The 27062-nt window shown below is 41.6% G+C and overlaps 1 protein-coding gene across 4 annotated transcripts in view; it reads right to left on the reverse strand.

The window, feature by feature from the left end:
• pde4ba (phosphodiesterase 4B, cAMP-specific a) overlaps positions 1 to 27062 on the reverse strand; it is a 621169-nt gene that overhangs the window by 478692 nt on the left and 115415 nt on the right. The window contains exon 1 of one of the 4 annotated variants that reach the window (XM_043699423.1): positions 4966 to 4983. The exons of the other annotated variants lie outside the window; for them this stretch is intronic. The gene's annotated coding sequence lies outside the window, so the exon portion shown is untranslated. Of the gene's footprint in view, positions 1 to 4965; positions 4984 to 27062 lie in introns of those variants that run through there. 4 annotated transcript variants of the gene reach the window in all.

A 27062-nucleotide genomic window follows, 5' to 3' on the forward strand; every position in this document is an offset into this window, starting at 1 on the left:
AATGTCCACCAACCCTTATTCCACATACAGATCCACTGACTGTTTAATTTGTACAGAGGGTATTGGGAAGCCTTTGGGCAACCTGTCTACTGTGGGATCCATGAGACAATAAAAATCTCCCCCATGACGATATGCCAACACGAGAGACTGATCAATTTAGAGAATGCATCTACCAGAAATTTGAGGGGATTGGCCAGAGGGAGTAAACATTTAAAACACCATATTCTTCTATTTATCAGGGCTTTGAGGATGACAAACCTCCTGTGTATGTTTTTAACACACTCCAGTAACTTAAATGAGAGATTCCTCCGAACCAATATAGCCACTCACCTACTTCTGGTATTAAAAGATGAAAAGTAAACCAGATCAAAGCCATTCTGCTATAGTTTCAAATGCTCCCCATCATCCAACAGTGTCTCTTGAAATAAAGCAAAGCAATGTCCACCTTTTCCTTTTTAAGGCTCGAAGGTATCTTTTTCCTCTTAACTGGTGAGTCAGTCCCCTTGATGTTCCAGGTATACCATTTAAAGAAGTCATTAGCTATAACCTTCTGCACTGACCTTTAGATTCCAGAGAGGAACCCGAATTATAAATCACTGAGTCTTAGTGTTGCAAGATCCACTGAACTTAAAACTACATAAACTAAAACCATTACTGTTAACAAACTTATAAGCTATCGAAGACTATATACAACAAAATCCAAAAAACAAACCAAACACAAAGCGCCAATGGCACTGAATGGAGGAACTCACTGCTTGCCCAAAGGGGGCATCTACACATCCCAAAACCCAACTTCCCATCCCACCACGAATATATTTAAATACCTGAACTGGGCATAAACTGCCTGTAAGTAGGCATCTAGCCATCCCAACCATTTTCTCTCCTCCGAGCTAGAGCCACACCACAAACACAAGCAGCAAAGAAAGAAAATACACTATGGAATAACAATATGAACAAAGAAATTTTGGAAAAAGGAGTACCCCACCCATCCTTTGGTATAATTTAAAAATTGAAAGTAAACATCCCAGCTTTCCCTGAGCATATATTTTAGACCAGATTATCACCAATCAAAAACATAGGAAAAAGAAAGCCCCAAACAGACTTCCTTTTTTTTTAATATAAACAGTAGAGACATACCCAAACAACACGACTGTTTGTACATATTAAATTGTTCAGATTAAGTTAATTTGACCACAAGGGCTCATCTTCTCCGATGTATTAGATCCATCTAAAAGATTATCAGAAGCACCGCCAGATACCTCAGTGTACTGGATCCCAAACTCCCTAGTCTTTTTTTGATGCCAAGGGATTTTCTTTTCCAGATCACTATTGCTGAGGTCCTGGAAGAACATAAACTTAGAGCCCTCATATGCCAGGGCCTTTGGATCCTTCCCCGGATTCTGGAAGCTTCCACGATTCTCTCCTCAATTCTATAAGAGATGAAACTGCACCAAGATAAGACGAGGACGTTGGTCTAGACATTTCCTCCGCGCAGTGACCCAGTGAGCCCTCAATCTTCAAGCTTCCCATTGCAGCCTCCAAGTTAAGGAATTTCAGCAACCAGTCCTCAATAAACTCCATTGGTTACTCATCTTCCTTACCCTCTGACAGACTGACAATCTGAATATTTTTTCTCCTGCCCGTTAGCAGTCATCAACCTGGTCAAGCAAGTTACGGACCTGTCTCTCCAAGGCCTAGATCCTATCCTTGGAGGAATCTGTATCAGCTTCACTGTGACTCTGTTCTACGTCATCCATCCTTGGAGGACTCCCAGCTGCTGTTCTTGCTTCTGCAGCATGATAGAGATCAGGGCCAACTTCTCTATCTGCCTCCCCTACATCTTGAGACACTTTTCCAGGACCTGGTAGGAAATGGAGTGCAAGGTTCCTGCAGGCTGGGCCACAGGCCCAACGTCAGACATATCTCCTCCCTTCTTCAGTGAACATGCACAGCAAAAACCAAGGTAAGTTGCTTTCTAACACAGTCTCCTGGGACTCCACGACCTTTCCAGAGTCACAGGATATCGTGGTCGTCCCAATGGGGCGGGTTCAGACTTTGACTCGCTTGCAATGTGGTGCGGAGCCCTGTAGTGCAATCTTTGAGGATCGGCGCAATCTTTGTGGATCAGTTCCATCTTGAGGTCCCCTGAATAAAACATTAGCGTTCTAAGTGCCTTTGAAATAAATTTATTACTGTCATGTACTGAGATGCAGTGAAAAATGTTATTTTGCAAGCTACCCAGACAAAATCATACCTTAGGTAAGTACATCAGGGCAATGGAACCAATTGCAGAATATAGTGTTACAGCTTCAGGTAGTTCTCTAACACTGATTGTGCTCTTGTGCAATCATGCAAAATAGAAACATTGTGCTTTAGAAACAACACTTAAAGTACTGGCAACGTAATCTTGTTACAGCCACATTTTAAACGTTTGCGCTTTAGAAACAGTATCCTCAATTTGTCAATCGTGTTGCAGCAAATTTGTGTTAATGAAACATGCTATAGCAGAACAACTTGCACAGTGAAGGCACAGAGAAAGATCAACTCTGATACATGAGAGTTTCATTCACAAATCTGACAACAGCAGGGAGGAAATTGTTCTTGTACCCGTTGCCATTTGTTTTCAAACTTTGTATCTTCTGCCTGATGGACGATAGTGGAAGAGTGTGTAACTTGAGTGGGAGGGTCTTGGACTTGTTGGCTGCTTTTATTAGGCTGCAGAAAGTATAATTAGAGTCAATGGAAGGAAGGCTCGTTTTTGTGATGGACTGGACTGCGTTCACAGCTCTAATATCTTGTGGTCTTCGTGCGAATAATTATGAAAAGAGTGGTGTGAAATTCCTAATAAGCTTCATTGGTGCAAACATACACATCATGAATACGTCCTGATCTCTCAAACACCAAGACGGCTAAATATTGAAGACGACACAGATCCTGCAAATGAACATAGATAGACTGAATGGACAAAAAGGCAAATTAAATATATAAAACAAAGACAATGTGAGCTTGGCCACTTTGATGGAAAGTCTAGGAAAGCAGAATATTACTTAAGTAAAGGCCATCTGCAATGGTTCAAAGGGACCTTGGACGTACATAAATCACCCAGGTACAGCAAGTGCAAAGGGAAATGGATTGCTGGCCTTTATCGCCGACAATATCGGAGGGTGGAGTATACATCTAAGGATATTTTGCTACAAATGTTCAGCATATTGGTTGATCCAAGTCTACAGTATAGTTTACAATTTTTGCTTCTTATTCAGGGGATGTGTACTGCTTCCAAAACAAGTTTACAGAGAAAATGAATTCAGCTGATTCCTGGAATGAATGGATTGTTTTATAAAGCATGGTGGAGCAAGTTGGACCTGTATTCATTGGAATTTATAAGGAAGAAAGAAGGTAATCTTATTGAAGCATATCAATTCTGATATATTATCCCTGATGGGGAAACCAAGATCTAAAAGACAGTAGAATCCAATCATTATGTAGTCTCAGGTCAGCTTTGGGCTTCTCTTGCACTATCATGCAGTCCTCAGTCCATTTAATATGGATGAGAGATTAGGTCAGAGTCCAGTGACAGGACAAGCAGGAATTCTTACCGCCCGCGCACTCACCTCCTCCCCCCACCGAAGCTATCTTCAGAGTTCAAAGATCCTCATGATGGCAAACCAGCAGTATCACTTGGACTCAGTCTGTATCTAAATATTTTGGCCCTTTGAGTTTCTGTAGTCAGCGCATCTTTCTTCTTGTTTCACATGGCTGGACAGATTTTCACCATTGGCCAGACAGTCTTCAGAGCCATGGTCCAGCAGATTTTGACCAGGCAAGCTTCAAATCCTTTTCCATCCCACTTGACTGACACCCATTACACTCCAGCCTCCATTCCTCAGATCCACTACATCCCCTACAACTTAGATTACCAAGTCATTATCAATCAATCAGGAAGATTTATGAATGCTTCCTTAAAGACGACAAAGTAGCAGCTACTCAATCAAAATGTCCAGCAAGTACAATGACTTGCCTGTTGTGGAGGAAACAGTTAAATGCACCTTTACTCTGATAATAACCACATAGCATGATACCAAATCACATGGATCTGGAATCAGACTGTGCAGGGTTTGAGATGTTTCAAATTACCATCTCTTATACATAGGTTACATTTAACAAAAGGTTGTTTGTTATTCACCAATAATGGGCAGAGACAACCTTCTAGCAACAACCTAGATCTGACCACACCACATCATAGAAAGTGCTGACCAAAACCAACAAGTAGGAAGGAAAAAGCCTAAAGAACTGCAATATAGTGCAAAAGGTCCTCATGGTCAACCCCATCACAAGGGTACAGAGAGGGAAACCCTGTACAATAGTGACAAAGCACAGGAAAAGGCTTCAGTAGAGATGCAAAGAACTTGCAATTATTTTTTAAATTCACTGATGGGATGTGGTCATTGCTGGTTGGCATTTATTGCCCATCCCCAGTTGGCCTCAAGATGGTGGTGATCAGGTGCCTCTTAAACCGCTGCTGTCCATTTCATGTAGGTGCACCCACAGAGCTGACAGGGATGGAGTTCCAGAATTTTGACCCTGTGACAGTGAAGGAATGATGGTATATTTCCAAGTCAGGATGGTGAGTGGCTGGGAGGAAATTTCAATGAGATTGTTTCTCGAGGTAACAGTTACCCTTGTCCTTCTAGATGGCAATCATTATAGATTTGAAAGGTGCTGTTTAAGGACCCATGGCGAATCAAAGCAGTACATCTCATACATGGTACACACTGCTGCTACTGAACATCAGTGCAGCAGGGAGTGAATATTTGTGGATGTGATGCCAATAAAATGGACTGATTTATCCTGTTTGAGTGTCAAGCCTCTTGTTGGAGCTGTTGAGAAGTTGGAATATTCCATTAAATGTCTGACTTGGATGTTGTAAATGTTGGACAGGGTTGGTGGAGTCAAGAGGTGAGTTACCTGTTGAGAATTCCTAGCTGCTGATCTGCTCTTGGAGCCACGCTATTTATATGGCTCTCAATTTCAGTTTCTCAAAAAGGTAACCCCGAGGTCCCTTCCTTTATGACCTAGAAGGACAAGATCAACAGGCAAATGTTAACACGATCACCTGTAAGCTAATTTTCAAGTCACACATCATTCTGACTTGGGACATATCATTGTTCCTTCATGGTCATAGAATCAAAATCCTGACACTCCCTAGCAGCATTCCTATACTGCATGGATTGCTGAGCTGTCTATCACCACCTTTTTAAAAAGGGTAAATTAGTGATAGCTAACAATTGCTGGCCTAGGTAGCGACACCCACATTCCACAAAAACAGCTTTGCCTGTGAAGCTTGCATCATTTGCATTAACAGCAAAAGCACTGATAATACCTAAATGCCTACTCGGGGAAAAAAAAAATCAGGTTATGAAGGATGAATCGAACAATGCCACTTTTCTAACCTAGTAATTCAGTCTTGCTTCTTTTGGAAATATTTTATTTTTTATTTCATTACATTACTTTATGGACAGATAAGTTAAAGTCCTCGCCAATCATTCTGCTTATTTTACTTGTTTTCTTTTGCATTAACCTCAATTATCTGAAGAATTACAACATGTAGAGACTGAGTGTTCAGTTCTATTTTGTAGCTGCACCAAAACTATGTCAGGCCCCTCCTGCTGACCAATTGCTGAAGAATAGAGTCTAGTTATGGAAATGAATCCACTCCCAAGTCAAACACACACTTGTGGAATAGAAAAATATAGCAGATACATGAAATCTAAAATGAATCAGAAAATGATGAAAACAAATCAGAAGGCAGCATCTATGAAAAGACAAAAGCGGACATGAAATAATGGGCTATATCTAAAGATTTTTTTGGCTAAATTCCCATTGAGTGTTATTTTTCCTACACCATGCAGGACACAGCAGCTCAGTTTTTTTTAAAAAAACAAAGAGGGTTTATCACCACAAAGCCTAGTGAGATTTTGCTATATCTTACAAAACTTCTCATTTACTACCTGCCCTACCCCTATGGTATTCCTCCCACCTGATTCTAGCCCTACCTTAGCATGTACCATTCCTGAACCAAATTGTAACTCTACAAGTAGGTAGAGGGATTTAGGCACACAGGTGGATATGATGGTCATGAAGGCACATGGCACATCTGCCTTCTTTATTCAGGGCACAGTATAAAAATTGGCAAGTTATGCTGTAGAACTTTAGTTAAGCCACCTTTGGAATATTGTGTACAGTTCTGGTCATCATACTATCATAAGGAATACAAAGGCCTTGGAAAGGGTACAGAAAAAGGTTGACCAGGATGTTACATGGTTTGGATGGTATTAGTTACATGAAGAAATTAAACAAACTTGTTCTGTTTTCACTTGACTATCAGAGGCTGAGGGACAACATGACAGAAGTTTACAAAATTGAGAGGCACAGATAAGACAGACAGACAGACAGACATTTCTCCCAGGGTAGAATTGTCAGTTACTACGGGACATTGTTTTAAAACAAAAACACTTGCTCACACATCTGCTTTAAACGTTTATCCTTTTACCTTTAAAACACAGTGGTAAGTGCCTGGAATATACTGCCAGAGAGAGATGGTAGTAGTAGGTACAATAGCAACATGCAAGATATGAATAGACAAGGAAGAGAGCAATATGGACCCCATATCACAACTATATAGACTGCATAATGATGGAATTCAGCCCACTGAGTCCACACTGACCCACCAAAGAACATCCCAATCAAACCCAGCCCCCTACCGTATTCCTGTAGCCCTTCATTTCCCATGGATAACCCATCTGACCTACACATGCCTGGACATTATGGGCAATTTATCATGACCAATACATGTAACCTGCACATCATTGCACTGTGGAAGGAAACTGGAGCACCTGAAGGAAACCCATGCAGACACAAGGAGAACATGCAAACTCCAGAGAGATAGTCACCAGAATTGAACCCAGATCCCGAGCACTGTTAGGCAGCAATGCTAACCACTGAGTCACTGTGCCTTGTAGGAGGTAAAAAAGGTTTTGCATTGCGTTGGTGTCGGCTTGGTGGTCTGAGGGGGCTGACTTTGCTGTACTGTTTATCATTCTTTGTTCAACAGATAGCTGCTGAAAGATTGGCATACCTTGCTTCTTCACCTTTGAAAAGTGTACTCAGATAAGTGTAGGCAATCTGTCCTTGATGATCAGTGTGAAATAATGCCCAACACTAATCAACAGCAAACATTCCCACTCCTGACTTTATGATGGTCATTGGTAAAGCAGATAGAAGTTATTTATGCCTAGTGGGGAACACACTAGGCCATGAAGTTGCAGAATACGTTAAAGTATTCTGCTGATACTGATGGCACCTCATAGATGCAGTGTCTTGATTTGCTAATCTGTTCAAAATCTACCCCATTTAGCATAGCAGAAGAAATTCAACACAATTGAGGTAATTCTCAATGTGAAGGCGCAACACAGTCTCCCCAAGGACTGCATTTTGATCACTCCTGCTGATACTGTGACAGATAGGTGAATCTGTGATAGGTCGCTTGGTAAGGATGAGGTCAAGAATGTTTTTCCCTTTTGTTGGTTACTTCACTAGCTGCTGAAAAACCAGTTTAACAGCTCTGTCTTTTAGCATCAGCCCGGTCAGTAGTGGTGCCACTCAGATGCTCTTGATGGAAAATCAAGATCCAAGAGTATTAATGGAATTAATCTGTAGTTGGGATGCATGTCAGTAATTGATCACCTGTTATGAAGTCTATCCTTCGCAAAGTTGATCTCTATTATGATGCAGAACAGTTTATTTCCTTCTTCAGAACTAGCAGGAGTTCCCCACTTTGGTCTTGGAACCCTTAAATTGATTCAAAGCCCACAGTTGACAGATGCAAGAACAGCAGGAAAACTCTTTCAGGTGGTGATCCCCAAATGTGCTACTATGAGCTCACCTTCCTTCTAAGGACTGTAAGTAGGCTTCTGATGACTGGAAGATGAGAAAGTCTGAAGGAGCAGCAAATCTACTTCTCAAGGTACTCCTTGGAAAGATCTCCAGCAGTAGAAACACATCGAGGAGCCACTTTGACCACGTTCTCCACATTTTTCCATGTGGACTTCCACCATCCTTTACTCCATTGCTTCCAAACATACCATCAAGGAATTGCAAAATTTCAGCTCAAGAATAGCAATCTTGATATTCTGACCTGTATTTCCTTAGTGCACTTTAACAAGCTGGAAAGAATCAGGGAGGTAATTTTATATCAGCAAAAAAAAAGTGTTATGGAGAAACATGGGATTAAAAAATCCAAATATCCCCAAAAACTGATGGTCTGTAGCTAATATTTTATAATCCTATTATTATAGACGAAGTGGATATATTAGTTATGACTTTCCACTGTTCCTTAGATTCAGTCCCAGCAGACTGAAATTTAGCAAATATAGCATCACTACTCAAGAAAAAGTAGGGAGAAATCATGAAACTGCACACCAGCTAGTTTGACTAGAGCCATCAGGATTATTAAAAACTAAGGAAGTCTTAACAATGCACTTGTTCAAAGCATTGCATGATCAGTGAAAGGCACCAAGGTGAAATCACGTTTGACAAATTTATTATTTTACGGATGGTGGCTAAAGACCAAATTTTGCAAACATGCATTTCAAAAAAAGATAGTTGATAAATTGCCAGATATCAGGTACAAATGCAAGATAAGGACTCAGACTGAATACTGGTTAATGGACAAGAGGCAGAGAAGTAGAGGTTATAGACAAAAACATTTTCAAGCTGGCAATCCATAACTAGTGGAGTGTCACAAGGATCAGTGCTGGGAACTCAGTTATTTACAATCTATATTAATGTTTTAAGTGAAGAGATCATGAATAGTGAATGTAGGTTCACTAACAATGCAAATCTTGTTTAGGTATGTAAATTGAACCTGATCATAGAGAGGCTGCAAAGAGACAGTGAGTCGTTAACATATGGAGTATAATGTGGAGAAGTGCAAGATATTGTATTTTGGAAATAAGAACATGTAGATAGAATATCACATAAAAGATGTGGAATTTTAATTGATGCTGTCCAGATATATATTCCCAAGCATCTTCAACTGCTTCATTAACAATCTTCTCTGTTGTAAGGTCAGATCTGCAATGTTTGCTAACAGTTGCAGGTGTAGCTCTATTTGCAGCTCCATAAATGCCAAGGCATTCCATGTACAAACGCAGCATGACCTGAACAATGTCTACATCTGGGCCGAGAAGTGACAAGTCACATTCATGCCACACAAGTATCAGGTAACGACCATGTCCAACAAGAGAGAATCTAACCTCCACCTTTAACATTTAATGACAATACCACTGCTGAGTTTAAAACAGGGTCAGGTTACAAGTGACCAGAAACTGAGATGAACTGTAAATATTGTGGCTACAACAGCAGGTCAGAAATGCTGGAGTGAACAACTCATGACCTGACCCCAGATATCTGTCCACAAGGCAGGAGTTAAGTGATTGAATAATTCTCACTTGCCTGGATGAATGCAGCTCATAACATTCAAGAAACTAAAATTTCTTTTCACTTGTGGGATGTGGGCATTGATGGCTGGGCTAGCATTTATTGCCTTAGTTGTCCTTGAGAAGGTTGTGGTAAGCTGCTGCCTTGAACTCCTGCAGTCTATGTGCTGTAGATTCACCCACAATGCCATTAGGAAGGGAATTCCAGGATTTTGACCCAATGACACTGAAGGAACATAGTTAGATCAGAGTGGTGCTGGAAAAGCACAGGAGGTCAGGCAGCATCCGAGGGCAGTTCAAAAGGTGAGTAGGGGTGGGGATGGAGGTGATAGGTCAGAGAGGAGAATGGAGCAGATAGGTGGGAAGGGAGATTGGCAGGTAGGACAGGTCATGAGGACAGTGCTGAGCTGGAAGGCTGAAACTGGGGTAAGGTATGGGGAGGGGAAATGAGGGAACTGGTGAAGTCCACCTTGATGCCCTGGGGTTGAAGTGTTCCTAGGTGGGAGATGGGGTGTTCTTCCTCCAGGCGTCGGATGGTGAGGGAATGGCAGTGGAGATGGCCCAGGACCTGCATGTCCACGGCAGAGTGGGAGGGGGGAGTTGAAATGTTGGGCCACGGGGCGGTGGGGTTGATTGGTGCGGGTGTTCCGGAGATGTTCCCTGAAACACTGCGAGGAGGCATCCAGTCTCCCTGATGTAGAGAAGACCGCATCGGGAGCAACGGATACAATAAATGACAATGGTGGATGTGCAGGTGAAAATTTGATGGATGTGGAAGGCTCCTTTGGGGCCTTGGATGGAGGGGAGGGAGGTGGTGTGGGCACAGATTTTGCAATTCCTGCAGTGGCATGAGGGGGTGCTGGGACAGGAGGGTGGGTTGTTGGGGGGCGTGGACCTGACCAGGTAGTCACAGAGGGAACGGTCTTTGCGGAAAGGGGTGGGGAGGGAAATATATCCCTGGTGATGGGGTCCATTTGGAGGTAGCAGTAATGTCAGCGGATGATGCGGTTAATGCAAAGGTTGGTAGGGTGGAAAGTGAAGACCGGGGGACAGGGTGGGTTCTGTCCTTGCTACGGTTGGAGGGGTTGGGTTTGAGGGTGGAGGTGTGGGATGTGGAGAAAATGCGTTGCGTTGGAGGGTATCTTCAACCACGTGGGAAGGGAAATTGTGATCTCTAAAAGGAGGATACCCATCTGGTGTGTTGTGTGGTGGAACTGATCCTCCCGGGAGCAGATGTGGCAGAGGTGAAGGAATTAGGAATAGCATTTTTGCAGGAGGTAGGGTGGGAAGAGGTGTAATCCAGGTAGCTGTGGGAGTCAGTGGGTTTGTAAAAAAAATGTCAGTGTCAAGTCGGTCATCATTGATGGAATGGTCCAGTAAGAGGTGGGGGAAGGTGTCAGAGATGGTCCAGGTGAATTTAAGGTCGGGGTGGAATGTGTTGGTGAAGTTGGTGAACTGCTCAACTTCCTCGCAGGAGCACGAGGTGGTCACATAAATCCAAGTCAGGATAGTGATTGGCTTGGAGGATAGCCAGTAGGTGGTGGTGTTTCCATGTATCAGTTGCCTTTCTAAATGGAAGCAGTCATGTGTTGAAAGGTGCTATGTAAGGAATGATTGGTGAACTTCTGCAGAGCACCCACTACCACTACCACAAGGTGGAGGGAATGGATGCTTGTGGATGTAGTGCCAGACAGACTGCTTTGTCCAGGATGGAAGAATCATACAACCCCTACAGCGTGGCCATTTGGCCCATCATGTCCACATTGACCCTCCGAAGAGCATCCCACTCAGATCTAGACACCCACCCTATCCCCATGAACCCACATTTACAATGGCAAACTTAACAAATTTGCACATTCCTGGACACAATGGACAACTTAGGTGGCCAATCCACCTAACTTGCACATCTTTGGACTGGGAGGAAACAGCACACTGAAAGGAAACCCACACAGACACATTGAAAATGCACAAACTCCAAGCAGACAGACAATAACCCAAGGCTGGAATTAAATGCGGGTCTGGTGCTGAGAGGCAGCAATGCTATCCACTCAGCAACCATGACATCTTAAGCTTCTTGAGTAGTTTTCAAACTGTACCCAGCCAGGAAAGTGGGGAGCATGCCATCACACTCCTGGCTTGTGCTTTGTAGATGGTGGACAGGCTTTAGGGAGTCAGGTGGTGATTTCCTCACTACAGTATTCCTAGACTCTGACCTGCTCTTGTAGCCACTGTTTTTACAGTGAGTCCAACTGACTTTCCGGTCAATGGTAAACCCAAAAGATGTTGATCGTGGTAGATTCAGTGGATGGAGCACTGTCAAGGAGCAATGGTTAGATTGTTTCTTATACTGGAGATGGTCATTGTTTGGCTTGAATGTTACTTGCCACTTGTCAGCCCAAGCCTGGATATTGTCCAGTTCTTGTCGCATTTGAACATGAACTGCTTCAGTATCCGAGGAGTTGCGAATGGTGCTGAACATTGCACAGTCATCCACAGTGAAACATCCCCACTTTTGACCTTGATGAAAGAAAGTCATTGATGAAATAACTGAGGATGGTTAGGCTGAGACACTACCCTGAGGAACTCCTGCAGTGATGTCCTGGAGCGAAGATATCTGATCTCCAACAACTACAACCATATGTCTATATGCCAGGTATGACTCCAAACACAGTTTGCCCACATCCCCCCCACAACCATTGATTCTTATTTTGCTAGGGCTCTTTGATGTCACACTCTGTTGAATATGGCCTTCATGTCACTTCACCTCATCTCTGGAATTCAGCTCTTTTGTCCAACAAGGCTTTGATGAGGTTTTGACAGAACCCAAACTGGGCATCACTGAGCAGGTTACTATGAGCAGGTGCTGCTTGATAGTACTGTTGATGACACCTTCCATCACTTTAGTGACTATTTCGAATAGACTAACGGGATGGTAATTGGCCAGGATGGACTTGTATTGATTTCCGTAAGCAGGACATACTTGTGTGATTTTCCATATTGGTGGGTAGATGCAGTGTTGTACCTGTAATGGAAAAAGCTTGGCAAGGGGCACAAGTTTGGGGGCACAAACCTTCAGTACCACTGCCAGAATTATTTCAGGTCCCATAGCCTTTTCAGTATCCAGTACCTCCAACTTTCTCTTGATAGCACGTGGAATGAATTAAATTGGCTGAGGAATGGTATCTGTAATACTGGGGACCACTGGAGGCGGCTGAAATAGATCATTCACTCAGCATTTCTGGCTGAAGGTTGCTGTGAATGCTTTAGATTGGCCATCACATCTACACACATCCAGTCTCTTTATCACCTACCCTTGATAGCATCAGTAAGAACAATCCATAAGATGCACTGTAGAAATTCTCCTTGGACACCACCTTACAAAGCCATGACCATTACAATCGAGGAGGACAGGGGCAGAAAATGGGAACTCCACCATCTGCAAATTCCTCCCCCAGCCATTCACCTTCCTGGAAATTGTAATTACCATTCCTTTAGTCACTGGATCAAAATCGTGGAACTTTCTTCTCAACAGCATTATGTACCTACATCAAATAAGCTGACGTGGTTTTGGACAGCTCACCCCAACCTTCAAGGGCAAACAGGACAAATCGAGACCCACATCCCATGAATGCTTTAGAATCCAGATATCCACCCATGAATCCTAATATTCACCAACTTTCTACAATATTAAGGTGAACGCAGTCAGCAACATGTCCAGATCCCTCTTATTTGCAGTAAATTCACATACACTGAATGTGCCAACAACTTTTACCAAGTCGAAACTGTTCACGTAAAGAATTACCTCCTGACATATAATCTAGTTCTATACTTACGTTCCCCAAATGTATGTCTTTAAGCCTTCCTAACTGATCCAGTTCAAAATTGTATTGTATTAGAACAGGTTGGAGGAGCAGAATGATCCACTCATATTTCTTATGTTTATCTTGTGTTTAGTTCCTCATTGCACATGCAGAAGCACTGAATTCACCATTTGTAGTTATAGACAAATTTGCTGAAATGTGTTACAAGGCAGTAACACAAGAAAAAAAAACAAATCAGAAAAAAGAGAGAATTGCTGGAAAATCTCAGCAGGTCTGGCAGCATCTGTGGACAGAAAGCAAAGTTAACATTTCAGGTCCAGTAACCATTTCAGGTCCAATGGTTAGCACTGCTGCCTCACAGCGCCAGGGACCTGGGTTCAATTCCCGCCTCGGGCATTGTCTGTGTGGAGTTTGCACATTCTCCCAGTGACTGCATGGGTTTCCTCCAGGTACTCCTGTTTCCTCCCACAGTCCAAAAATGTGCAGGTCGGGTAGATTGGCCATGCTAAATTGCCCAGAGTGTTAGGTGCATTAATCAGGGGTAAACATAGGGGAATAGGTCTGGGTGGGTTGCTCTTCAGAGGGTCGATGTGGACTTGTTGGGCCAAAGGGCCTGTTTCCACACTGTAGGGAATCTAATTTAATCTAAAACCCTTCAAAAATTTCAAAAACAAATTTGTTACAGATGTTATTGACTTGTATAATAGAAGACTTGATATTTTTATATATCTGATGTAATAGGTATTTATAAATTTTCATCAAGTCTTACTCCAGAGGTTCTTTTTCAGATATTAAATGTGTATCCTTTTCACTTTCCAGTATTAGAGAGGTTTTTTTTATCTCAACTAGTTATTGTTTTTATTTCATTAAAAGTATTAATGCACACTTTGGCTTTGTGTTGATTAGATTATTTTCAGTAGATGGCAAATTATTTTGATAAAAATGATTTCAGCCCTGCAATTGAGCGGCCTTGAAATAATCCACTTAAAATCACAGAAAATTACATTTGTTACTATCATAAGATGCTTTTTCATTAAGGATTTGAAGCTACTTATACCAGAAGTAAATAGTGCAACTTTTATCAGGTCCAGCATACATCAAAACCAATCTTAGATCATGACCCACAAGTAGAAATAACCCAATGTTCACAGAATCACAATGCATTTGGCCTAGCATTCTTGCATTAGCTTTATTATCTAGTGCCAATGTCCTGGCTTTTCCCATATCTCTGCACTGTTATTATCCAAGTAACCAGCCAATGTCCTCGTGAATGTTTCACCATAGCCTGGACAGCATCCTCTCATTTTGTAAAGTCAGATACAAATTATTTGTTTAATACCTCAACCATGCCACCTGCCTCCAATATGTAAATCCTTTCTGGTCTCCAATCAATTCTACTCCTCCAACCACTCTTACTGCTTACGTCTACAGAACACTTTAGGAATTCCCTTTATATTAGCTGCTGGTCTTCTCATAGTTCCTCTTTGATTTTCCTATTTGCATTTTCACCTCCTCCCTAAACCTTTGCTTTTCATGTTTTTAAATTGTAATTTCTATCTGATAGGCTTTCGCTCATGTTAATTTCTACATTTTTGTCATCCAGAAAATTCTGGATTTGTTTGTCCAAAACATTGTTGAAAGAAATATTTCTTGACTGAACGATCTGCTCATTGAAGGAGGCTGATTAGAGGGAAGATCAGTAATTGAACAATCTCTTATTCCAATCAAATCAATCAATCAATCAGCTCTCAGGCCAATGAAGTCAGCTCTCTCCCAATTAATTTTTCTTACTCTGGATTGTTGCATGTCATTCTCCAATGCCAATCTGAACCTTATGACACAACAATTACTGTCTCCTAAAATGTTATCCCACTGAACCACTTTGACTAACTCATTTCCAAGGACAAGCTTCAACAATGCATCTTTCCTTTTTGGACTGGACACATTGCCATGGGAAACTCTCCCTAAATAATCCAGGAAACCTAGTCTCTCCCTGCTCCTTCCACAAAAGGACCCAATCTATAGTTGAATAACTGAAGTCACCCATTATAACTGTTCTATAATGCTAACATGTCTCTGAAATTTACATGCAGATTTGTTCCTCTACATTCTTTCCACTAGCTGGTAGTCTGTGGACTGTACCAATGTAATTGCACCTTTATTAAATTCCATTGCTTTCACCAAAATTATTTTGCCCTTGAACTTTCCAAGGCATCCTCTTTCTCCACCAATACAACACAATCCTTAACCAACATCTACCACTCCTCCTTTCCTATCTTTCCTGAAGAACTCAATGTTTCACACCCAATCTTGCCATTCAAGCCAAGTCTCCATCACCACCTTATCAACATTCCATACTGCAAATTTAGGTCTGTTAATCCTCAAATGTCTTGACTATACTCTGTGCATTTACTGACATGAATGGTAACTATTTTGGACTTTTTCTTTCTCCCCTAGTCAGACTTCACTTTTTAACCTTGCTATCCTCTATGTGGCACCAGTTACATTCTTAATTATTTTGCAAGTCCTGCTATTCACCCCTAATATTCTTTTTTAATATTCATACCTATGCCACATTAGTTTAAAGTTCATGTTCCCAGGATGGTGAAAATTAATATTTTGAAGCTATATATAAAGCTGACAGAAAGATTGGGTTAATTCCAACAATATTCATGCCATTTCTGATCATCCAGTACACTTTAAAACTTCCTTTAAAAATGACAAAAAGGAACATGTCTCATTCCACATGACATGCTTTGATTAAATAGTTAACCTTGGTGGCAACCCCAGTATTAGTGGGGCTTGAGAATCACCACACTTTCATATGTCACAACAGAAACAAAACCTTTGCAAAAATTTAAAAAAAGTTCCTCTTGACCTATAATCTTGTTTTCTGCTTACGATGCTAATAATCAGATGTTTGAACTTTCTTAACCTAATTTCAATGTTCTTGGATGATACCGAAGCCATTTGTATTACAACTACAGTAGCTAAATACTTTTAGCTAAACAGCAGATGACTGTTAATCAGAATAAGCATAATGCCAACTGCATTCAAGGTTACAAATATATCCTAACTACTTTTTTAAAGCAGAACATTCTCAAGGGTGTAAACAGAACACTTACAATTGTGATGATTGATTATTTAAACCAGAGATCAGTAAATCCTTCAAACTCCGCATGTATGAGCGCAAGAATCAGACAGAGCAAAATAATCCATACATGTCCTTACAGGTATATTACAGAGGCCTTATACAGATTCAGGAGAACATCTTTCATGCTTGCAATACATTCTAACTTTCAACAGCATTGGCTGTCCACTCAGATTAATACATTACACACTTTCATTCCTATAGGCTTTTATTCCTACTTTCCTCCTTGGTCTGTCAAGTTTACTCTGGATATCAACAACCCAAGAAATTGCCAACAATGGGGTGTACCTAATTGATTGAGGCAAAGTACACAACAAAATGCTACAATAATAGTAATACATCACACGCTTAACTATACAAATGGTTAAAAATCACAAGTGATCAAGTTTATGTGAACTTGTCTGAGGATCAGAGCAAAACAGGAGATCAGCCTGTCCTGTCCCAAATCATCAGTCATTGGTCAGATGACTTTTGATACTAAGCTAGCTAATTATCACTATGGTATATCCTCTTATATGCCTTTTCGTGCCTGTGTGATCAATCCTTAACACTGATGTTTGCCAGTGGTCAACTGATCAAGCACTGAAAATTGGGCAAAATGTGTCATGTCTATCATGGTCAGTTGACATTTCACACATTAGGACATCTGCTGGTTTCTCCTGGAAGGAGGGTCATCTCTTGGTTTAAATGAACCTTGACACCAGGTCAGCCTGCTCACAGCTGCTCATATCAGTTATTCCCTTGAAGTTTGTGTCATTTAATCCAAAGTATGATATTTACATAGCATGACCCAGTGGTCAACTACACTTTGTTTTGCTGACAAAAACAAAGTACTTAGACATGGCCCAATGACCTTCAAATGATTAAGGCATCATCCAACCAATTGACTTTTCAATAAAGCAGGAGTTATATGTTCTTTATTTTTACCAACCTATTTTTATAATCAACCTATTCAGAGATGTTATTGCACATCTCTGGAGCGGATGGGACTTTAATCCAGGATTTCCAGTCAAGAGTAGGCTCACTACCACATCACAAGAGGGTCCTCTAAAATAATTTATTAAAAACTTGTCTCAATACAGATCACCAGATCCAGAATAACTTGATTCCTGGTTGGATCCACAATGTATTGCAATCGGTCACAAATTCAATTTTTGACTTTTTCCTCACAGCTACATGCATCAGACTTTCCCAATATACATGATTGTAATAGTCATGGATGGCTTTACTGTCAAATTTGTCACTGATTTCCCTTTCACAAAGCCATGTTGATCTAGCTGATAGTACTCTCATTTTCTAAATGCTCTACAAATTACTTAATGTTGGATTCTTACATTTTCCCAATAACAGACATTGGGTTAACAAGCCTAAAAAAAAGGTTCTAGCGTTCTTCCAACCTCCTTCCTTGAGCAGAAGTATTACATTTGCAGTTTTCCAAAGAATGAGAAAAAGAGTTACAGCATTGAAAGAGGCCATTCAGCCTCTTCTGCCTCTGCCAACCATACAAGCTAGCCACCCCTTCTCCTACTCTCCAGCACCTGACTGTCTAACAGTCAGGACCCTTGCAGGTTATAGCATTTCAGTTGCAGATCTAGGTATCTTTTAACATGAGTTGAGTGTTCCTGCCTCAAAACATCAAACTAGGTGGCAGTCCCAGCCAACTAGAATCTCTGGGTGAAATGTTTAGCCTAATGGCCTCCTAAAGCCAGATGAACCACACTAAAATCTGTGCTCCTCAGTAATTGACCTCTCTCTGCAAAGGGAAGCAGATCCCCCCCCTCCGTCCACTCTATCCAAGTACCTCATTATATGTGCTGAAAATTCCTGAAGAAGGGCTCATGCCCAAAACGTCGATTCTCCTGCTCCTTGAATGCTGCCTGGCCTGCTGCGCTTTTCCATCAACACATTTTCAGCTCTGATCTCCAGCATCTGCAGTCCTCACTTTCTCCTACCTCATTATACGTGTACACCTCAATTAAGTTAACCCTAAACTCCTCAGTTCTAATGAAAACATACATGGTCTTTCCAATCTATCCTCATAGCTGCAATTTAAGCTTCTTAGAACAAGTCTTCTTTACATTCTCTCTGAAGCAATTATGTCCTTCCTATAATAAGATGACAAACTCTACACAAACCGCAGTGGTGGTCTAACCAATATATAGAGTTCCAGAATTACATCTCTGCTTTGATAAAGGACTTATGCCTGAAACATCAACTCTGCTGCTCCTCGGATGCTGCCTGACCTGCTGTACTTTCCAGTGCCACACTGTTTGACTCTGACTTTCCTGATATAAATGAAGATTAACATCAGCCATGGTGAATACACGGTCACTAATTTTGTCAAACTGACTTCACTTTCACAAAATCATGATCTATTCGATAGTACTATCATTTTTTAAATGCTCTACAAATTATTTAATGTTGGATTCTTATATTTTCCCAATAAAAGACATTGGGTTAACAAACCTAAAGGTTCTAGCTTTCTTCCTCCCTCCTGCATCTGCAGTCCTCATTTTCTCTGATATCAATACCTCATACAATGAAGGAAATCACACCATCCACTTTCTTCATCACTGTATTTTCTTGTCCTGCCAGCTAGGGACCTGCAGACATGCAATTAAATGTCTCTCATTTTGTCTATCCCTCTCTATACCTTCCCATTTATTGTGCACTCCCTCACTTTGCTTGCACTCCTCAAATGCATAACCTTTCACTTTTCCAGTTTAAATTCCATTTGCCACTTTTCCACCTTCTCAACCAAATCATTGCTATCATTCAAGAGTTGATTGCCAGTGAAGAGGATGGAAATTTCCCAGCCAAGTTGAGTCTCCAGCAAAATTTCCTAAATCAGGGAAGCAAGATTAAGTCCAAATCATTAAGTATAAATAGTACGGGACCCTACACCTTGGAAGTGACACTGCATTTGCAGAAATGTCTGTCAACCATTTACCCTTTGTTTCCAAAGATGGATCTAATTTTGCATTCAACTCACCATATCCCACTGTATCCCATCAGCTTTACACAGCCAGCTACATGGGACCTTGTCGAATACCTTACTAAAATCCATGTAGACAACATCCATTGCTCTACACTCATCAATCCACCTTATTACTTGCTCAAATATTTTAATTTAATTTATGACATCTGAATTTCTCATAATAAAACCATGCAGGCTATCACTGATTAATTTGTGCTTCTCTAAAACTTGATTTAACCTCATCTCTCAATATTGATTTCAGTAATTTGCCAAGCTCAGACTGACCGGCCTATGATTTTGCCTAGCCCCCATAAGTTTTTTGAATAATACAACATTCACGGATTTCCAATCCTCTGGTACCTTTTCCATATTGAGTGAGGATTGAAAATAAACCTTACGGAAACTATTGATTCCTCCCTGGCTCCCTCTAATCACTTAGGATACAATTCAACTTGCCCTGCTGATTTATCCACCTGCAAGGAGGCCAGTCTCTGTAGTACTATCCTTGTCAATATGCTTACTTTATCTAATCTTTCACACTCCCCCTCATTAACTTGAATATCTACATCTTCTGGCTTTCTGAAGACAGAAGCAAAATACTCACGATGAACCCTGCCTGTGACTTCTGCACCCAAACACAAGTTACCATCCACATCTCACATGGAGTAAAGGATTTAGCCTATCATCCTTTGTTCTTGATGTATTGATAGAATATAAAAATGTTTTATCAGCCTTTATCGTGCTTCCAAATTTCTTTTCTCACTTCACTAATGTACCTCTACAAAGCTTTAGAGGTGTGTAAATTTCTTTTGAGAGATTGTCATAAGCTCTTTTTTCCTTTACCTTCCCCTATACACTTCTGGATAACCAAGGAACTCTAGAATTGGCAATTCTATCCTTTTTATTCATAGGGACATGTCTACATTCTGTCTGTAAAATCTCATGTTTGAATGCCTCCCACTGGTTTGTCATGGACTTTCAAACAGTTGTATCCAATCCACATTTTTCAGATCATTTTTGGTTTATAAAGTTTGTCTTCCCTCAAATTTAAAAAAAAAATGCTATTCCTACCTGACAATTTATATAATAATGCTAAATCTAACTGTACTATGATTATCACCTCCCACTGCTAATTCATCCAGCTTCCTTTTACCATCTCTCATTCAAGTTATGTTTTAGCTGAAGATGTTCTCTTGAATGCAGGTAAAAAAAAAGTGCCGTGCTTTTCTCACTGTTTGCATCCCAATTGATAACTAATCCACTGGATCCTCTCCAAAATTCATATCATAAAACATGCATCTTTACCTCTTTTGCTAGTTATTTTAAGACTGTGCAATGCAGGTAGTCAAATACAGCAGATTTGAGAACCTGAAGATCCAGTTGCTTTCCTAGTGATGGTTCTTTCTCCATAGATGCTGCCATACCTGTTTTTATTCAGCACATTCTCTTAATTTTTCTGATCTCCAGCATCCACAATTTTTGTTACAGCTTATCAGTGTGAGACAAGGCATACAGATGAATGCAGATATAATATCACACACTGTATTTGCTAACTCCTGATGAACTCATTTTCCACTTTTAAATTATGGAATACAATAGGAGTCCTCGGAGGAATTTATCATAGTTATTTAAGGAAACTTGCAGAAAGTGCTATCAGTACTTGAGAAAGTTCTGGTGCACAAAGTTTTTAAAAAAGTAATGTTCTTCATAACAACAGAAACTGGTGGCATGAAATGAAATACATCTTGCAGGTATCAAATTCTCAAGTGCCAAATCAATTCAATTAAGTGGTTAAAAGCAATATTGTTAGGGTGAATTGTAACATTAACAAGTGCCTTAAAGCATACCTCAGTGTAAACAACAAATAATTGTATTGTCAGGTTCGGCATTTGACAGGACTCTATGCAGTTTCTGCTACAATTCAAATTGATTGGCATAGTTAATTTAACTGCATTAAAGATCAATTCATGACCTTCAGTGGTGTGAGGTACCAGATGTGATTAAAATGGCAGCCTTGTTTTGTTTTGAATCATATCCACGTCCAACAAACCCGATTTATAAAAGGACACCTCGTTACAAAATAGGTTACGATGCATTTACAAAGAATGGTATAGACACTAACAAGTAGAAAAGTCAACTTTGAGACTGGCCATTTTTTGCATATGCAATTTTATTTGAAATCCTCAATCAGTTCTTGCAGTCTAAAAAATTCAGGAAGACCTACAGGGAAAATTTCAATGCAATAAGTTGACTGTTGAGACATAAATATGTATTGCACCAAAATGACAAGCAGCCTGGAAACTCCTAGCTAATTATTAATCTCAGAGATAGGCTAATCATTGGTGACATGTGGCTCTCTAGTTTATTACCTAGCTTATAATTAATACTGTGTTTAAGAGCTCATCTCAGTAGTTGCCATGTCTGCCACCCTACTTGCAAAAAGTGAAATATCAAGTTTCACTTTTCTAAAACAATTAAGTTTTTTTTTAGCATTTTGTTTACTCTCCTGCAATAATTTAAGGTTAACAATTCACATCAAAAATGGTTAATGTCCCTTCTCAAGAATGTTCTCATTCAGAAATCTAAGAATTATTTATCGATTGATTTTCAAAATCATCCACATGCTCCTTCTTCCAGTAGCATACATGTTCCATTATATTAGTTCAACATTGCAATTTCTAGCACATCCACAGCTACAGTCATCGGCATTCTTCCCAAAGCCTGTCCATCATCTACAAGCACCAATCAGGAATGTGATAGAATAATTTCCACCTGGATAGATGCAGCTCCAATAACATTCAGGAAGATCAACACCACTATAAGAAGCAACCCATTTAACATATGCATCGGAAAACATTCACTTCCTCCACAACTGATATACAGTAACAGCAGTGTATATCATCTACAAGATGTACTGCAGTAACTCAGCAAGGTTCTTTCTAAAACACGGTCCAAACCTGTAAACTCTACAGAGTAGAGAGACAAGGACAACAGATGCATGCAAGATTTCATCCAAGCCACCTACCAGGCGTAGAATTATATTCTGGCTGTTCAACAAAGGCTAGGTCAAAAATCCTTGAACATTCTTGCTAACAGCACAGTGTGCGCCTATACCTTTGATGTCTGATTTCTGTCCATTTTGCCATCACCGTTCCTGAAAGAAGTCACCACTCAGCAGATAACTGACCTAAGGTCCGCATCACTTGGATACGAGCAACCTTTGAAAGACTGCTGAGGAGCACTGGCATTTGACACACCGCACATTTCATTGCTGGTTACTGAGAGATAGCTAAGAAGAAGTTGGTACCTGGTTTCTCTGACAGAGACCTGGAAGTCCTAGTTGACAGGGTGGTGTAAAGAAATATCCTCATTCTGGAGGACCACCAGAGGAGGCCCTGCCATCAGATGATGCCAACCTGGTTGGAAATTGCCACCCAAGTCAGTGTCATTTTGAGGGTATGAAGGATGGGTAGAAGGTCAATTACCTTTTCAGTTCCACCTGGGTGACTGCAATACTCCAATCTCTACCACTTCACCATAGGACAGCACAGTGGCTCAGCACTGCAGCCTTAACTCCAGTGGCCCAGGTTCGATATTAGTCTCGAGTGACACAGTCTGTTTACACATTCTCCCAATGTGGGTTTCTTCTGGGTGCTACAGTTTCCTCCCACAATCCAGGGATGTGCAGGCACAGTGGATTAGCTAGGTGATTTCAGGGATAGGACAGACAGTTGGTCTGGGTGGGATGCTTTACAGAGGGTCAGTGTTGACTTGATGGGCTGACTCGCCTGATTCCACACTGCAGGGATTCTATGATTCTTCTATGATCTCCTACCAAGGCTCATTCTGACACTTCCTCTGTTGCATGCAATACCTTCTTTCCTCACTATCATTAGTCCCACCACCCCATTCTCCTCCACCATGAACCTTGTTTCCCCCTGTGCACTACATTCTCAAGCCTGTGGAACACCTCAACACCTTTCCCTCCCACATATACCAGCCACTTGCATCTTACTGATTTATCCTCCTTTGTGATTAAAAGGGGAAGACATCTCAAAACCAGGCAGAGCATGTAGGTGGAGATTTCTTGATATCCATGTCATCACCCAGGCCATTGCACGCAAGACGTAAGCCAGGAATGCTCCTGTAGGAATGCAGGCATCCACGTCCCAGAATTAGAACCAGTTATCACTGCACTGAAATTCTGTACAGTCCTTAGAAGCATTATATTTGGGATCTTGGGGTGCAAGTTGATAGCTCCCTAAAAGTGGCATCAAAAGTGGATATGCGGTAAAGAAGGCAGATGGCATGTTCACCTTCATCAGTTGGGGCAAGTCATGTTGCAACTGTATAAAACTTCAGTTAGGCCACTTTTGTAGTAGTGTGTGCAGTCCTAGTTGCCACACCATAGGAAGGATGTTGAAGTTTTGGGGAGGGCGCAGATAGATGCACTAAGTTGTTGCCTGGATTGTAGTGTAAATTAGCTACAAGGAATGACTGGACAAACTTGGATTGTTTTCAACGGAGTGTCAGAGGCTAAAGGGTTGACCTGATAGATGTATATAAAGTTAGGAGAGAGGGTGGATGGTTGGAATCTTTTTCCCTGGGTGGAAATGTCAAATACTAGGGGGCATAAGTTGAAGGCGAAAGGGGCATGTTTAAAGGAGATGTGTAAGGCAACTTTTTTTTTTAAAAAGGAAACATGGAGGGTGGTAGGTGTCTGGAATGCACTGCCAGGAGAGGTGGTAGAAGCAGATACAATAGTAATGTTTAATATGAATTTAGACGGATACATGAATAGGCAGGGAATACAGGGATACAGATGGGATTAATTTAGAATGGCAACGTAGTTGGCATGGATATGGTGGGCCAAAGTGCCTGTTCCTGTGATGTACTGTTCTACGTTATTAACGAGATGCTCAGTATCAAGCACCACTTAAAATCCCTGACCAGAATGCAAACTGTTTTTAGTCTCTTCCAGGAGCAGCTAGTGCCTGAACATATCTGCACAGAATTGATTGACTTCAGAGGTTGACAGTGTTGAGGTCTCAGAGGAAGTATTGGCAAAGCTGTCTGCTGCACCCCCTCAGTAGCTCGGATACTAATACCTTGATGATAACGTTGATTGGTGCAGAGTGTAGGATCAGAGGCTGGCAGGCACTGCACAAATGACCATTTCACAGATGGTGAAGGAGAAACATCCTGCACCAATGGCACTGATGACAACAGGAGACCTGGCACCTGCGCAGCACCCAGCAGAGGCAGACCTTGTTGTTTTGATACAGGGGGACTTTGACAAATTGTGCAGGGTGGATCAAGAGTGGCAAGTGGGACATGTTCCATTGGCTAGAGACTGCATCAATGTAGTGAATCATGCTATATGCCTGCTTCCATGAATACATGGGTGGCTGCCATGAAGAGTCAGGTCCAGTACCCTTTGGGGAAGTGGGAGAAGTGCACAGACCAACACTAATGCCTCAGCCTGGTCCTCAGGGCTGAAGGCATGTCAAGAGGTTACATGGGAAACCTTGACAGCCAAGCAAAGGGCCCCATCCTCACATTACTGACTAGGCAGTTCCCAAAGTCACACAGCAATTGGAGGAGCCTCACAGATGACACTGAAGACCTGGCCTACGCCCCTCTGACTCTTGGAAGTTAAACCGGAGGAGGATCGACTTGCCTCTGGCAAAATCACCTCAACATGCCTAGCCCATCCACACGAGTACCTTTAGGGTTGCCCCACCAAACCTGCAGGATCAATAGGGCCCACTGATTAGATTACTTTAGATTACTTACAGTGTGGAAACAGGCCCTTCGGCCCAACAAGTCCACACCGCCCCGCCGAAGCACAACCCACCCATACCCCTACCCCTACATTTACCCCTTACCTAACACTACGGGCAATTGTGGGAGGAAACCGGAGCAAGCCCATGCAGACACGGGGAGAACGTGCAAACCCCACACAGTCAGTCGCCTGAGGCGGGAATTGAACCCGGGTCTCTGGCGCGGAGAGGCAGCAGTGCTAACCACTGTGCCACCGTGCCACCCACTGCTGAGCATGCATCCTCCATTCCATCCATGGAAGAGGGGAGCTCATGACAACACAGCAGGACAAAGGAAAACAAAAAAGTGCTGAGGGCAGATTGGCAGCGCAGGAGAAACTATTGGGCAAATAATTGAAGAAAGCATTAAAACATTTGTTATTCAACACTCACGTGTCAAGCTCAGTGCTTTGGTCCATTTTCTTGTACCTTCTCGTGGGCATAACAAGGCACAAAAGATTGGGGAGAGGGTGCTGAGCACCTATTATATCACACTTGAACAGGGAGAGTGATGCATGCATGCCATGGAGTCAATTTGACACTAAACCCCCTTTCAACATTCCCAATAGGTTAGCTGGCTATGTGCATAGGAGAGTAACTGTCACTGAATTCCTCAGCAGTGATGGTGCAGGGAAGTGCAACAAAAAAAAAAGAGTCAATGCTGCAGGATGGTTAGGGAGTAGCAGCCTGCATCTTGACCAGTGCATGGAGCTCAGGCCAGTGAATTATTTCAGTACAAGAACACTGACATCGAGTAGGTGAAACACCCCCCCCACTACCAAACTGGCACACTTACTGCACCCATTCCAGGTATGGCTGTGACTATTTACTTCCTCATTGTGCTTTTTCCATTTGCTTCATGGTGGAAAGCAACAGCAAACACTGTTCTACCAGTGCCTACAAACACAGGCAAGCTCCAGACACCTCCCGAACTTTCCTTCACCCCACTACTCAAAATCCCCCTTATCCCATGGTTTCTGCAGGTGGATCAGATGAAACAACCATAGCCTACCCCTTTGAGGGACTTTGCCAGCCAATGCCAGCTGAAGCCAGAGTCGCCCCTGACTGGTGGTTACACAAGTCAGTAACTTTAACAATCCTCTCTCCCAGACTGGTATCTCTGGAGACAAAGGATCAAATCATGACCAACCTCCTGAAGTGCAGAATCACGACTTCCTGTGAAGCCATGGACATTATGGGCAACTGTTGTATTGCAAATTTATGGTTTCCATATAGGGTTTTCCCCAACAGCTAAATAGTTGGGTGATTTTAAATAGATTGGAAACAGAATATGGAGGTGAACTGTGCTGCCAATAGGAAGTTTGTCAAAATCGTTAATCACTAAATTGACAACATGCTGCTGCCCAGTGAGAGTCATTTCATAATGGCTGCAAAAATGAAAAAAAGATGGATGGAGATGATCTCAACATTGTGAATCACACAATGCTGTCACACATCTCATTATAGCTCACATCGCTCAGACTTGTGTAAAGGTCCACCCAATGATTCTGCCACACTTCACTTTTTTCCCTGCTCTAAATTCAGTGTCCACTTGTTTTCCACTTTGTGATGTATAATTAGAAAATAAATTGTTTGACTGTCTTTCAACTGCCACAAAGCTTTTCAGGTTTGAGACAAAACAGCATTTTAAAACTATTGTGCAAGCATGCAAATTCAATGCAAAAATACCTCTTAAAAATGATTTCATTCAAATTTGCACTGTAAACCGTTCCTTGTTCTACTATATCAAATTATGAAGTTGCCAAGTCTATCCCCTACTCATAATATTGTTTT

This window comes from Chiloscyllium plagiosum, chromosome 11 (assembly GCF_004010195.1).
Source record: "Chiloscyllium plagiosum isolate BGI_BamShark_2017 chromosome 11, ASM401019v2, whole genome shotgun sequence".
In the NCBI taxonomy this organism is placed as follows: domain Eukaryota; kingdom Metazoa; phylum Chordata; class Chondrichthyes; order Orectolobiformes; family Hemiscylliidae; genus Chiloscyllium; species Chiloscyllium plagiosum.